Source organism: Macrotis lagotis, chromosome 5 (genome assembly GCF_037893015.1).
Source record: "Macrotis lagotis isolate mMagLag1 chromosome 5, bilby.v1.9.chrom.fasta, whole genome shotgun sequence".
In the NCBI taxonomy this organism is placed as follows: domain Eukaryota; kingdom Metazoa; phylum Chordata; class Mammalia; order Peramelemorphia; family Peramelidae; genus Macrotis; species Macrotis lagotis.
Window position 1 is genome coordinate 17,305,602 of NC_133662.1, and position 16,351 is coordinate 17,321,952.

The 16,351-nt window shown below is 37.7% G+C and overlaps 1 pseudogene; it reads right to left on the minus strand.

The window, feature by feature from the left end:
- Nucleotides 1-12,731: 12,731 nt before the first annotated feature.
- Nucleotides 12,732-15,236, minus strand: LOC141489210 (cellular tumor antigen p53 pseudogene; annotated as a pseudogene).
- Between the last annotated feature and the right edge of the window lie 1,115 nt (nucleotides 15,237-16,351).

Genomic DNA, 16,351 nt, shown 5'->3' on the forward strand with positions numbered 1-16,351 from the left:
CTATAGCAATCTACAATTTGATAAACCCAAAGATCCAAACTTTTGGAACAAAATCTCATTATTTTACAAAAACTGCTGAGAAAACTGGAAAACAATGTGACAGAAATCAGGTATAGACCTATATCTTACACCAGATAAGATAAGAGCAAAATGGGTACATGGTTACTACCTAAAAGATGATACCATAAGCAAATTAGGAGTTTATCAGTCAGATCTATGGATAAGGGAAGAATTTAGGAACAAAGAATTTATATCAAAAATATGAAGTAGATAATTTAGATTACATAAAACTAAAAAGGTTTTACATAAAACCAATGCAATCAAAATTGAAAGGAAAGCAGAAAAAGGGGGGAGAAGCAAGAAATTTTGCAAGTATCTCTGATAAAAGCCTCATTTCTCAAATATATAGCAAATTGAGTCAAATTTATTTAAATACAAGTCATTCCTTAATTGATAAATGGTCAAAGGATATGAATAGGTATTTTTCAGGCAAATAAATTAAATCTTTCTGTAGTCATATAAAAATGCTCTAAATCACTATTCATTAGAGAAATGCAAATTAAAACAACTCTGAGGTACTACTTAACACCTATCAGAGTGGCTAATTGACAACAAAGGAAAATGTTGGGTGTTGGAGAAGATGTAGGAAAATTGGAGCGCTGATGTACTATTGGTAGAATTGGGAATTGATCCAGGCATTCTGGAGAGCAATTTGGAAATATCCCCAAAGGACTGTATCACTCTGCATACCCTTTGATCCAGCAATACAACTGCTAGATCAATATCCCAAAGATACTTTTAAAAATGGGAGCAGGATCTATTTGTATAAAGACATTTATAACCACTCTTTTTGTTGTATCTAATGATTAGAAATCAAAGGAATGTCAATCAATTGGGAAGTGATCAAACAAGTTGTGGTATATGTTTGTAATGGAATATCATTATGCTGTAAGAAATGACAAGCAGGATGATTTTAGAAAAATACTGGAAAGACTTCCACAAACTCATGCACAGTGAAGTGAACAGAATCAGGAGAATATTATCCACAATATTGTTCGATGAAAAATTGTACACAACATAGCTATTCTCAGCAATGGGGCATAAAGTGTGCTCGTGGAACACTAGTACCACTGATGTGAGGACTGCTGAGCCTTTTTCAGGGCTGCTCTCCAACTTTGATGTCCACCTGAGCCACCTCTAACCTGTGGCTTGGAAAAGCTGTAGCACACATGCTCGTGGAACACTAGTACCACTGATGTGAGGACTGCTGAGCCTTTTTCAGGGCTGCTCTCCAACTTTGATGTCCACCTGAGCCACCTCTAACCTGTGGCTTGGAAAAGCTGTAGCACACAAAGCAGTCACACCCTGGAAAACTATTTTAACAAGCTAAACCAGGTTGAGGGCAACTGAGCGAGGTCCCAAACTCAACAATGAGTCAGAGGTAGAGTGGGGTCTTCTACTGGTGGAATGAGTAGATGAGAACACTTTGTTCCAATATCCATTAAGGCCACTGTAACAGGCACTGTGGAGCATCTTAGAGTTTGGTTAGACCTCAAAGAGGCCAAGGTCATCCATTGCATCTAGAGTCATCATCAGTTGTCTTGACTGTGTTTTGCCATAGTATCATTATGACTTTGGAAGGTAGAATGAGGTTTAAGACTTCCTACAATGTTACCTCATTTAAATCCAATTTACACATGAATCAAAAGATGTCACTCATTATCACTTTACCATTCCTATCTCAAAGTCCTGTGGATACAGACAAAAAAAAGAAAAAAGCTGTAGTCACAACCCTGGACATAGGCACCCCAGGCCTTAAGGGTCTGAAAGCAGCAGTGGGATTCAGTATCCCCCTGAGTGTCTAAGCAGCCCTCTTAAGAATCGCACTGCTCGTTTATGACTAAGGAAGAGTTGGAGAACATCAAAAACTAACTAGATGATTTCGATTACATTAAATTAAAAAGCTTTTGCACAGATAAAACCACTGTAACCAAGATCAAAAGAAATGTAGTAAATTGGGAAACAATCTTTACAACTCATGATTCTGACAAAAGACTCATTTCTAAAATATAAAGAGAACTGAGTCATAATTTTGAAACAAAAAGCCATTCCCCAATTGACAAATGGTCAAAGGATATACAAAGGCAATTTACAGATGAGGAGATCAAAGCAATCCATAGCCATATGAAAAATTGCTCTAAATCATTAATTATTAGAGAAATGCAAATTAAAGCTTCTCTGAGGTAGCACCTCACACCTCTCAGACTGGCCAATATGACCAGAAAGGATAATGATCATTGTTGGAGGGGTTGTGGGAAATCTGGGACACTATTACACTGTTGGTGGAGCTGTGAACTCATCCAACATTACGGGAGAGAAATTTGGAACTACACCCAAAGGGTAACAAAAATGTGCATACCCTTTGACCCAGCAATACCACTACTGGGTCTGTACCCTGAAGAGATGATGAAAAAGGGTAAAAATATCACTTGTACAAAAATATTTATAGCAGCCCTGTTTGTGGTGTCAAAGAATTGGAAATCAAGTACATGTTCTTCAAATGGGGAATGGCTTAGCAAACTGTGGTATATGTATGTCATGGAACACTATTGTTCTATTAGAAACCAGGAGGGACAGGATTTCAGGGAAGCCTGGAGGGAGTTGCATGAGCTGATGCTGAGTGAGATGAGCAGAACCAGAAAAACACCGTATACCCTAACAGCAACATGGAGGTGATATTCAACCTTGAAGGACTCACTCATTCCATCAGTACAACAATCGGGAACAATTTTGGGTTGTCTGCAAAGGAGAGTGCCATCTGTATCCAGATAAAGAGCCATGGAGTTTGAACAAAGTTCAAGGACTATTCCCTTTAATTTAGAAAAAAACAGATATCTTATTGTTAGATCTTGTTATCTATTAGACGTTTTGTCTCTTCCTTAAGGATATGATTTCTCTCTCATCACACTCAATTTGGATCAATGTGCAACATGGAAACAAAGTAAAGACTGACATATTGCTTTCATTGGGGGTGGGGGAGGGAAGTAAGATGGAGGAAAAATTGTAAAACTCAATATCTTTAATAAAGATAAAAATAAAAATAAGAATCACACTGCTCACCTGCTAGTGTAAGGAAGGAGTTAGAAAAGGTGCCCTAAAAATCGTCTGCTTGCCCAACCCTGGTCTGATTACCACAGCAGGCTGGGATCCAACCCTGTGGCCAAAACACAAAAAAAAGTACAAAAATTTCTTCAAAGAAGATTCCACTCATCTTAGGTTCATGAAATGTGCACACATTCATAAGATCCACTAGTTCTGAAAGATGAACAGCTCTTGTTGCAAAAGAACTCAACATGTAACATATCCAAATAGCATATAAGACCAAAGTAGAGAGAATGTTAGTGCATGATCTTTGGTTTGCAGATGATTGTGCACTCAATACAACCTCTGAAAATGCAACAAAATACGGATAAACTTTCTGCTTCTTGTGTTAACTTTGGTATAACAAGTAACCACAAGAAAACACAGGTACTCCATCATCCAACAACATACCACTCTTATGTAGAGCCATCAATTACAGCAAATAGAGAAGTTGTGAATCCTGTGGACAAGTTCACTTACCTTGGCAGTGTCCTTTCCAGAGAAGTACACATTGATAATGAAGTAAATACACATATTGCCAGAGCTAGCTCAGTGTTTGAGACCGTCATCCCAAAGTGTGGGATAAAGTATTAAACTCACTTCCAAATGGAAGATGTACAGAGTCATTATGCTGACTTCATTGCTGTTTGCCTGTGAAACCTGGACAGTCTACCATTGTCATGTCAGGAAACTGAATCGCTTCCAATTGTCTTAGGAAGATCCTGAATATCACCTGGCAGGAGAAGATCCTAGACACTTAGGTTCTTTCTCAAGCTAAACTGCCCAGCATTCCAACATTACAACAGAGAGTGCAACTATGATGTGCTGGCCACATTGTTAGAATGCCAGACAGTATTGTTAACAAGACTATTTTATGGAGAACTCACACAAAGCAAGTGCTCACAGAAAGGTCAGAAAAAATGATACAGAGACACCCCAAAGCTCACTTTAAAGAACTTTAGAATTGATTGTACAGCATGGGAGACACTGGCATCGGACCATCCAGCATGGTGTGTCCTCATCAGAGGGGTGCTATTACTCTATGTGCAAGGCAAAATGGAAGCAGCTTAAAGGAAATGTGAGATATGCCAGTAGTTTATTTTATGCCAGGTTGTCACATGGACTATTTGCACCCAACCTATGGTAGGGCAATCTGATCTCATATTGGTCTGATCAGTCATAGTCAGATACACTATAATGCATCCTTAATATAGTGATGTACTTTTGATCTTCTTTGATAAGGAAAGACAAGAACCAACCACTGTTAGTAATACAATGAGCCTATAAACCCAAAAGGACTAATGATCAACCATATTATCTGCATTCAGAGAAACTACTGAGATTGATTGAATATGGATTTGAAATATGCTATTTTTCACTTTCATTTTTTATTTTATTTCAGCCTTCTTGTACAAAATGACTAATATGGAAATGTTTTACATAATTGTATATTTATAACCTATATCTAATTGCTTTTCATCCTGTGAATAGAGAGGGTAGAAGGAGAAAAGAATAAAATTTGAAACTCAAATTTTTAAATAAAAAGGTTAAAAAAATTTAAAAGAGTAAGGTGGCAGAAATAAGTTTATGAAAGATATAATCAATCTTAGAGTGAAATGAAAACTAGAGTGTTATAGGAAAAAAGGAGATAAGCCAGGAACTATGCTAAGTGCCCTAAAAATATCCCTTTTGATCCTCATAATTCCTTACAGGTTGGAACTTTCTTATTCCAGTTTTGCTGTTGGGGAAAATGGAATGGGCAGAGGTTTGATGATTTGTCTATGGCCATACCCATAGTAGTTTTTGAAAACAAAATTGATTTTCCAGACTCCAGGTTAAGTATTTTATTTGCCAGACCATCTAGCTGTCCACACAAAAATAGTTCAGCTCTAACTTCTTTTTCTTTCCCTAGCAGCAGGTATTGTTCTTTTGCCTAAAAATTATTTTTAAAAAAAGAATTTGGGGGTGGCTAGATGGCGCAGTGATTAGAGTACCGGCTCTGGAGTCAGGAATACCTGAACTCAAATCTGGCCTCAGACACTTAATAATTACCTAGCTGTGTGGCCTTGCAAAAAATGTAAATAAATAGATGATAGATAGATAGATAGATAGATAGATAGATAGATAGATAGATAGATAGATGATAGATAATTTTAAAAAAAGAATTTGGAGTGGATTTGTTTGAATAATGGATTCACTAGCCATTTCACCATGCCTGAATGCATGAAGCTGCAGAAGAGCTCACTTAAAAGGGAAGTAACTAAAGGTTTCCTCTTCCCTCCTCTTCTTAGATTGGTTCCATCTCTGTTAGTAGCATTTCCACCCTCCCAGTTGCATCAGTTTAAAACCTCAAAGTCACTTTGACCTCTCTCTACTCCCACTCCAACCCAAATTGAATTAAGCACTTAATCATTTTGATTTTTTTTTAGGTTTTTGCAAGGCAAATGGGGTTAAGTGGCTTGCCCAACTCCACACAGCTAGGTAATTATTAAGTGTCTGAGACCGGATTTGAACCCAGGTATTCCTGACTCCAAGACCAGTGCTTTATCTACTGTGCCACCTAACCGCCCAATCATTTTGATTTTTAATTTTAAACTTTTCATATATTTATCTACTCCTTTTCCACTCATTATGACCACTACCCTTATGCACACTTTCATCCCCTCATGCCAGGATATAATACCTTAACTAACTTCTCTGCTTCCAGATTCTTCCTTTTTTCAACTCCTCCTCTCCCCACCATTGTAACAACTTCCTGAGATATTACATTATTTCTGTTTCCTCATTTTGAGATGAGTAGGTGAAGGTAAAGTTTTATAATAAATGATCTCTAAAGTAATCACTTCCTTGCTTAAAAAACTTTCTATAGTTTCTGGACTAGGTAACTGCTAAGATCTCTTTCAACTCCAACATTTATAATGTCCAACATGCCTACCTTTCAATCCATCAACAAGGATTTATTTAGTACTTCCTATCAGTTAGATGAGAAATAGTGTCATGGTGGACAGAGAGCTGACTTTGACACAAGGAAGATGTAAGTTCAAGTGCCACCTTTGATATGAACTGTCCAGGGTGCGTTCAAGAAAGAGCAGTATCTCTGGTATGAGAGCTGCCAAACCTTTTTCAGAGCTGCTTTCCACCTTTAATGTCCTCGTGAGCCAACTAACTCTCACTTATGGCTTCAAGAAGCTATAGCATACCCACACCCCAGTAAACCATTTCAGCAGAAAAGCTAAACCAGATTGAGGGTAACCGAGGAAGTCTCAAACTCATCCATAGATGAGGGATGCCTACCCCAAGCATGTGAATAGGTGTATGAGAACAATTTGTTCCAACAACCATGAAGGCAGCTGAAGCACATACTGTGGAGTGCTTAGAGCTTAGTTAGATATTGAGGATTCCAAGGTCATCCTCTGCATCAAGAGACATCACCAGTTGTCTTGACTCTGTCTTGCCACTGGACCATGATGAATTTGGAAGAAAGAGTGAAGGTGACACAACTCTGCCTCACTTAAATCCAATTTACACCAATACCACTTTATCATTTCTATCTCAAATTCTTATAGAGACAGGCAAGTGACAAAGCTGCGGTCACAACCCAGGTGCCCCAGGTCAGAGGGTTGTCTCCTCACTAGAAGCAGCAGTGGGATTCAGAAACACCCTGGGTGCCTGAGTAGCCTTTAAAGGATCACAATGTTCACCTCCTGGTGAAAATTTTTTGCTTACCTAACCCTGACCTGATTACCGCTGAAGGTAGGGATCCCACACTGTAGTCAAAGCACACACAAAAAACTAAAAACACTTCTTCAAAGAAGATTTCACTTGATATCAATTCCTGGAATGTGCGCACGATCAAAGAAAACACAGTATCCAATAGAGCTTGTTGGCAAAAGAACTCAGTGAGTATCACATCCAAATAGCAGCCCTTGAGTGAAACAAGAATGGCAAATAAAGGCCAGTTTACTGAAGTGGAGCTGGATACATGTTTTTCTCAAGTGACTGAAATGAAGGGATGCACAATGTTGGGGTAGGTTTTGCAATCAAAACTAATCTAGTCAACCAGCTTGTATGCCTATCAATGACTGTGAATGAGACTCATGACAACAAGATTTCCATTTTCAAGAAAATACCATGTCAATATCATCAGGCCTGTGCCCAACACTCCACCACCACCACCCAATAACAAACCCTGATGAAGTCAATGAAAAATTTTATGAATAACTTGACATCAGTGTTCTGGGTGACTTTAATGCTAGAGTAGGCTCAGACTACCAGTCATGGCAGGGAGCTGGAAAAGAAGAATGGAGTTAGAAACAGCAATAGCAATGGCCATCTATTCCTGAAGACTTGTGCATTTCATGATCTTCTCATCACAAAAACTGTCTTCCATTTAACTAAATGCATAAAAATCTCCTGGGTGCACCCTTGCAGTAAATATTGGCATTTAATAGACTATGTGATTGTAAGAAGAAAAAGACAGGATGTGAGAATGATACTGGACTGATCACAAACTCATCTTCTCCAAGCTAAAATATTCACATTCAATCGAAGTGCCAGTGCCAAGACAAAATGATTACCAAGAGAATTAATGTCAAGAGATTAGAGTACTTCTCTGACTGGAAATAGTTTGTTGTTAACTTGCAGGGAAAGTTGAGTCAATTCACATTTGGCAACAATGAAGCTAAAAAGGAGTGGATAGCTTTCAGAGATTTGGCCATCTCTGCATTTGGTCAGCATGCATTTGCTCATCTGGATCAGAACACTCACAAACATCAAGACTGGTTTGATGAAGATGATACGGAAATAACAAAGTAGTTATATGAAAAAGCAAGAACTCCACAGGGTTTACCAGCAGGATAGTTCATCCATTACAAAGAAGAAAACATTTAATTGCATCAAAAATAAAGTACAAGTAAAAATTAGAGAGATTCAGGATTCTTGGCTCATTAAGAAGACAGATGAAATTCAATTTTATGCAGATAGTAACAATCCAAAGTGCTTTTATGACACACTGAAGGCTATTTATGGACCAAAGACATATAGTGCATCTCAACTACTCAGTGTTGATGGAGTCACATTAATTAGTGATAGAGACATGATCCTAGAGAGATGCGCTGAACTCTTCCATAGTGTTGTTACCTGATCATCATCAATCAATGCAGAAACCATTGATGTTTATCTCAAGTTGAAGTCAGTCCATCCCTAGCTGAAGTTTCAAATGAAGAAGAGGTTTTGGATGCTATTACACTGCTTTCTTGTGGTACCTAGTGTTGATTCTATTCAGGCTGAGATTTACAAAGCATGTGGCCCATTGCTACTACAAAAACTGGCTAAAATTTTCCAGACTATATAGCATAAAAAGGTTATTCCCCGGGATAATCTGTAACAATCACTGGGATGTTTCTGTCTTACTCATTGCTGATGAGATTCTTACCAAAGTCTTCTTCAATAGGCTGATTTTCACCTGGAAAATGGTCACCTCCCTGAGAACCAGTGTGGCTTCAGAAAGGGTAGAAGAGCAGTCAATATAGTGTTTGCTGCCCAACAACTCCAGGAAAAAATGCCAGGAGCAGAATTGAAGTCTGTACATAGTGTTTGCAGATATGACCAAGGTCTTTGAAACCATCAATCATGAAGATATATGGAAAATTATGTGAAAATTTGGTTGCCCAGAGTTCATCAGTATTGTATGTCAATTTCATGACAGCATGCTTGCCCAGGTGATGATGATGTTTGTCCTTCATTCTCAAAGAAGACCATGATAACAAGGAGGTGATGCCATGACAAGCACGTGAATTGGATTTGAGTTGGGGGATGCTGTGCTTAGTCACAAACCTCACTTTCTCCTCCAATCATCTGTATCCAATGGCCAAATATGAATCAGGATGATATGAGATAGTCCTAGATGTGAGATAATCAGGGTTAAGTGACTTGCCCAAGGTCAAATAGCTAATAAGTGTCAAGTGTCTGAGAGTGGTTTCCAACTCCCATCCTCATGACTCCAAGACTAGTGCTCTATCTACTATATCCCTTAGACTCCCAGTTTGCCTGGGTTCTGGATGGTGGATTATGTTCTCATGATTTCCTGATCACCAATGGAGTGAAACAAGGCTCCCTATGCTTTTTAGCATAATGTTTTCAGTCACATTATCAAACACCTTCATTAAAGGTGAATGGCATCAAGGTCAGCTACAGCACTTCCAATAAATTCTTCACCTTAAAAAGGCTATACAACCCAAGACCAAAATGGTGGGAGTGTTGTGAATGATCTTCTGTTTGCAGTTGACTGTACACTCAATGCAGCCTCTGAAGCTGAGATTCAACAAAGTATGGATGGAATCTCTTTAGCTTGTGCTAACTTTTGTATAACAACAACAAAAAAACACAGGTGCTCCATCAGTCAGCAATACACCACATTTGAAACCACTGATTACAGTAAATGGAGAAATATTAAATACTGTGAATAACTTTGCTTACCTTGGCAGTTTATTTTCCAGGGAGGTACACATTGATAATAAGATTGACACATGCATTGCCAGAGCTAGCTCAGTGTTTGGAAAAATCTCCAAAAGAAAGTGTAGGATAGAAGAGGTATTAGACTGATTATCAAACTGAAAATCTACAGAGCTGTTGTGCTGATTGATCTCATTGCTGTATTCCTGTGAAACCTGGATAGTCCACCAGAGCCATGCCAGGAAACTAAATTACTTCCATTTAAATTGTCTTAGGAAGATTCTAAAGATCACCTGGCAGGATAAGATTCCAGACCCCAAGGTCCTTTTTCAAGCTTAACTGCCAAATATTTAAGCAATACTACAGAGAGTACAATTCTGATGAACTGATCATGTTGTTAGAATGACAAATGTATGCTTGTGAAAAACACTATTTTATGAAAAACTCATACAGGACAAGTGCTCAGGTCAGACACCCTGAAGGTTTCTCTTAAGAACTTTCACATTGATTATGCAGCATGGGAGACACTAGCACAGGACCACCCACATAGTGTGCCATCATAAGAGAGGATGTTGTGCTCTATGAGCTAGGCAGTATTGAAGCAGCACAAAGAAAATGAAAGATATGTAAGTTTATAGTAACTACCCCAGTGTTCACATGGACTATTTATACCAACCTGTGATAGAGTATTCTGAACTTGTATAGGTCTGGTCAGCTACAGTCAGACACTGTAAATTGTTTCAAACATAGTGATGTCATTTTGGTCTTCTTCACTAAGGAAGAACAAAAACCAATCAACCAAACCACAACAAACACTTAACCTCTCAAAACTTGAGGCAACTTTCTGGAACTCTTAAGTTCAGAAAAGGAACCAACCTGCATTGGTGAAAGATGTTTTCTCACCTGAGAATTGTCCTTATAAATGAAATCACATGATGGTTGCATATGGATGATGTACTTCTGGCTGGTGGAGAACCTCTATTTTAATTGTTGGATCAAAATTATCACAAGCAACAGATAATTGATCCATATTTTATTTCAAATCAGTTTTAGTGGTGTCATTGAGTGCACAAACATTTGCTATTAAAAATTAGACATCAACTTTCCCTCCACTTCAGTCTCGACTTGTAACCTTTACAAGTTAAATAATTTGCCATCAGTTCAGTGGCTAATGGTATTTTTATCTTCTTTGGAGGCATCTGACAACATTCCTGTAAATATTATGCTAAAAAAGCTGGGAGCAAACATGGCAATTGGGAAAGTACAAGAGTATCATTCATTGTCTAAGCATATTGTCATGAAATTGATGCACAATATTGATGAACTTCTCCAGGCAACCAAATTTTGACACAATTTTCTGTAAGTCTTCAACTAACAATATCAAAGGCTTGGTCAGTTTGACGAACATCGTGTACAGATCTCTCCTCTGCTCCTGGCAACAACTCCTTGGAGTTGTTGGGCAGAAAACACCTCAGCCCTTTCTAAAGTCACACTGTCTTTCAGGTAGATGACCCTCTTCCAGGTCAGTCTAATTAGGAGGTCTCTGACAAAAATCTTGTGAACACTAAGAGAGAAACTTCACTGTGATTTTAACAGGACAACCTGTTTCACATTCCTTTATAGAAATGGGCAATGGAGGCATTCTTAACTCCTGAGGAATAACTTCTTCAAGCTATATAACCTGAAAATTTCAGTCAGCTTTTGTATGAGCAGTGGAGGAGGAACTTAATGACATTTAAGACTTCTTCAGCTGAAAATTTGGTTAGAGAGGGTTTGACTTCAACTGAGGTTAGTGGTTTCAGCATTTACTGATGACAGTCTGTTGGGAATACTGTGGAAATTTTCAACCCATCTCTCTAGGATCATGTCCTTATTACTAATGTGATTCCATCAGTTCTAAATGATTGAGATGTACTATAGATTTTTGGTCCAGAAGTCTTTATGGTATCACAAAAGCACTTTGGATAGTTACTATTAGCATAAAATTGAATTTCATCTGCTTTCTTACTAAGTGAAGAAGCATTTCTCTAAGCTTCACTTGTACTTTACTTTTGATGGAATTAAATGCTGCCTTTGAGTTGAATGGGCTATCCTGTTGGTAAATCCTGTGGAGACCTCATTTTGTTTTTGTTTAGCATATTTTTAATTTCTCCATCATTTTTTAAACCGAGTGAACAAGTCAAAGGCTGTATAATAGTATATTTGGTTTTTTTATTTTTTTTAATTTTTCTAATTGCATGCAATGGTAGTTTTCAATGATCATATTTTGCTAGGTTTTGCATTTCACATTTTTCTCCCTTCCTTCCCTCTCCCCTTCCAAGACAGAAAACAATCAAAAATAGGCTATATATGTATAATCATGCTAATCATAAATCCATGTCAATCATGTTGTGAAAGAAGAATCAAATCAAAAACTAGAGGAAAAAACATTAGAAAGGAAAAACAATACATAAAAAAACTTTTAAAAATTGAAGGTCATGACTTTGATCTTCAGGTAAACTCCATAGTTTCTTCTCTAAAAATGGGTGATATTTTCTATAAGAAGTCTTTTAGAATTGTCTTTTATTATTGTACTGCTGAAATGAACAAGTTCATTATAATTGACCATCACCCAATGTTGCTGTTAGTATGATAACTTCATTTCACTCACTTCACTCAGCATCAGTTCATGTAAGTCTTTCTGGGTCATTCTAAAGTTCTGTCCTTCATAATTTCTTTTCTTCACTTTCATATTTTTTATTTTTCTTTAATTTATTTACACATTACTAAAATATTCTTGTTTGAGTAAACATAATACCCCTCTCCCACAAAAACATATTTTAAGTTAAATGTTTTTCTTCCTCCCCCTTTTCCATTCCCCCCTCCCCTTGATAGCTAGTAATCTGATGTAAGTTATACATGTATAACTATGTCAAAACACTTTTCCATATTAGTCATGTCCTCTCAAGTTCTTTTCCATTGGGAGCTTCTTTCGGTTCTGAGATATCCTTCATCTCCTGGAGCAGTTCATAGAGGTGGTGAACCCAGATCTGGAGGGTGAAATATTCTCCCATCATTCGTTTTATTTTAGCCTTGGGAGTGCTTCCAGGAGTTGTAAACAATGCTCACTTATTGCTCCCAGAGGATGACTGTGGGTTTTAACTTCCCTTCTTGAGGAAATATTCCTCCTCAATCTGCCAGTCTCTTCCAGGACAGGCACATACAAACTTCAAAGCTTTGATATCCAAGGAGTTGACCACTGGAGAATTCCAGGGGTATGATGGTGAGGATCAGGCACCAGTTCATGCCCCCCATGCAGGAACTTTTGCGCATATAGTTGCAATGAACTGTAGTACAATTACAACCAGCTTTGAGGGACACATAAGGAACACACACACACTCTGTCACATTGTGGCAGCAACATTAAGGTATTCAGCCTATAGGTTTCCTTACACCTGGATCAGGTACTGTGGAGATGCCAGGGCATCTATGAACTCATGGTGGGTACAGTGCTTAACCACCTTGGTTATGTGTTCTGATTACTTATAACTTGCTATAACACAGACTTGGGAACCAGCAGGTGGTGGTGAGGTAGTGGTGAGGTGAGAGCTGAACAGGGCAGGTTTTGGCCAGCCACTAAAATAGCTTGTTCAGCTTAGGAGAGCACATGAGGTGACAGACTTGGCTATTCCAGATTGTAGAAAACCAAACTTGAAGTCATACTCCCCAGGAGAGTCCTTTTGGGATGGAATGATAGATGATATAGGCAGGTTAACTGGAGGTATAGACACCTGAAAGCCAAAGTTTTGGTCTTCATTTCTCAGCCAACTCTTATTTTTTGATGAGACAAACTATTTTTTATCTATGTCCAATGAATAATCTGGCAGATTGTTCCACTGTAATTTCTATAGGTATGAAAATATTTCCTGGCTCACTGTGGGCTCCAGCTCTGACAGGCCTCAGGAAGGCACTTTTTGTGGCTTGTAAGGGGCAAAGAGAAATGCTTGGATTGCTGATCAAAAAGTCACTGGAAGAAAACAGAGCACCCTAGTACACTATTGCTGAACCTATGAACTGGTTCACCTGATCACCAGCCTGTGCACAGGCAACTAGAAAAATCCCAATCCCAGTCACCCCAGAAAAGTTGTTGGCAAAAGTCAAGCAAGTACCATGGCAAGTGAGGTCTGCAATTGTGATTTGAACTTCCCTGATACAAAATAACTCTTTATGTTGGGATTCTGTCTTCTTTTCTCATTTTTCTAGTTGACTTGCTTTTAGTCGTTGGACTGAACTATATGGCAATAGCAAGGTTTTGAAGATAGGGAAAAGCTTTTAAAAGAAGAGATAAGAGAGTGTGAGCTGTGAAAAAATGGGGAAGGGTTGAGTGGGATGCTTTCTCTATGAGTGTGGCTTGGGAATAATATCAGAAATAGTCACTTTGTTTATATGCCTCAGTGGGCCAGCATGACAACCTTGTCATAATGTACAGGATACCAGGTAAAAGATATGGGTACGTTTCTAATCAGATACAAGATAGTGAGAATCTGTTAGTCCAAAGGCAGTATAGAGAGGTACAAAATAAGTCTTTCAGAGTTTTTAGAAAAATGTAATATTATACAAGATAGTGCTTTGTAGGGAGCAAGTCAACATGGAAAAGTTAACTTTTCTGATCAGTATTTCCACTTCATCAACAAGCAACAGACAATGCAGAATCAGATGGGACAATCCAGTTATCTCCTACTCATTCTGACATTAAAGAGCTTTGCAGGAATTTGTAAAATAATGCTACTCTGGATCACTAATTTTATTTTCTTTTAGAAAATTTTTTTCATAAAAAATTAACATGTAATAGTTTATTATTGTTATTTGGAAATTAATTATTAAATAATTTACAATATTACTAGTTCTAATTTGCAATACAGTACACATTGGTAAATATAGCCCCCATAAACTGTGGTATATTCAATAATTTTTATTAGTCTCAGTGGGTCTTGAGACCAAAAGATTTGAGAACTACTGGCATAGTTGTTCAGCTAGGGAAATGTTCTAAGCATGCACCCACTGTATTGTTTGCTACATAAGGACTGTGGTCAGCACTTCCACCCTGCACATGTTGGAACCTGGTCAGCACATTAATATGCAAGTAGGAGACTGAATTTAGGAATCAGTCACCTCCTCCATTGCCTTTAATACTGATAAAAAAAAATAAGGCTGAATCTTCAGTCTTATTAAACCCCACCAAGTGAGAACCCAAAGTTATCTCTGGATCCTTGTCATGTTCATCTCTATGGGACAAGGGACCAGACAGCTGAACAGGTAAAGATTCAGAGGCATACCATAAATATCTCTTCTGGTTTAACTCCACAGTGATTACCACCTAAAATCAGCCTGCTACCCTGTAGATTAAATTTCCTTAATCAAAACTATCCTATTGTTACCAGGGCAACTTGTTAGGGTTACTTGTTACATGTCTCAGATCTGCCAACTGTCTGAAATTGTCCCCTCAGAGACATAGAACTCTGATACACCCCCCAATTTTGCTGTAGCCATGGTATGCAAAGGAGAAGAAGAGTCTCAAAAAGATTGTTATTTCCAAGTGTCTAATCCTTATATTTTTTCATGTTTCCCCAGAAGCTTTCCAGAGATTTTACCTCATGCTTCATGGGTTAGGTTGTGTAGTCCAATCCATACTCCTGCTTAACAAGGGAAACTGAAATCCAAAGTCCTAGACTAAGAACAAAAACCATCCTTCTCTATCGTATTTTTTTTATTTTTTTAATCTTTTTTATGCTTCAGTCTCTTTTTTATCATCTTAGATGTTATCTCCAAATGCCCTCAAAATAATTGTGTTTGCACTGGCAATAGATTGTAGAAATAAGTGAATCCATGTGTGTGTGTGTGTGTGTGTGTGTGTGTGTGTGTGTTTTTCTGGGTGCTAGGACTGGAATTTTCCAAGTTAATAGATTTTCCTTAGTCAATAGATATATGAGATCTACAATTCTGTATTTATTTATGACTTGTCCCAGGTTTCCCATCTTTTAATCAAAAGACATATTTCATAACATTACATAGTTCAGGGAATAATAAATTACAAAATGGGAGATAACTAACTTAAGTTGACATCTCAGTTCTCACAGTGCCTCTCCAGATTATATTATAAACAAATGGTCACTGATGGCAGATGACCAATTCATCAGGGTTGTTCAATCAATCAAAATAATATCAATATATTGACAGCCTGTTGGTGTTCCTTTGAGGAGCTAGGGAGGCTTCCTCTTCTTCCTCTTCAATCCATTAATTCCTTAGAGTGGACATACTGTATATTATATGTAAATAGTACCTAAAGAGGATTCCATCAGTAAATCATCCAATAAGTTAACTAGAAATAATAAGTACCTATAAATACCAATAAGTTAACTAGAAATAAGTATCTGACTGCAGTTCCACAGTCAGTTCTCTTTTAGAAATCTGTATTCACTTTCTTTTATTAAAAAAATTAAATTATGTTTTAAGTAACAAAAATCTTCCTCCTGTCTGTCACTCTCTCCCCACACCAGAACTTACTCTCTAGTTAAGAAGAAAAAGAAAACTCCTGAAATAAATGTTGTTCATTTTTCAATTATGTTTGACTCTTTGTGATATCATTTGTGATTTTCTTGTTAAAAATAGAGGAGCAATTTGCTGATTCCTTCACTAGCTCATTTTCCAGATGAGAAAATGAGGCAAAAAAGGCTTAAGTGACTTGCCTAAAGTCCTACCACTAATAAATGTGTAAGGG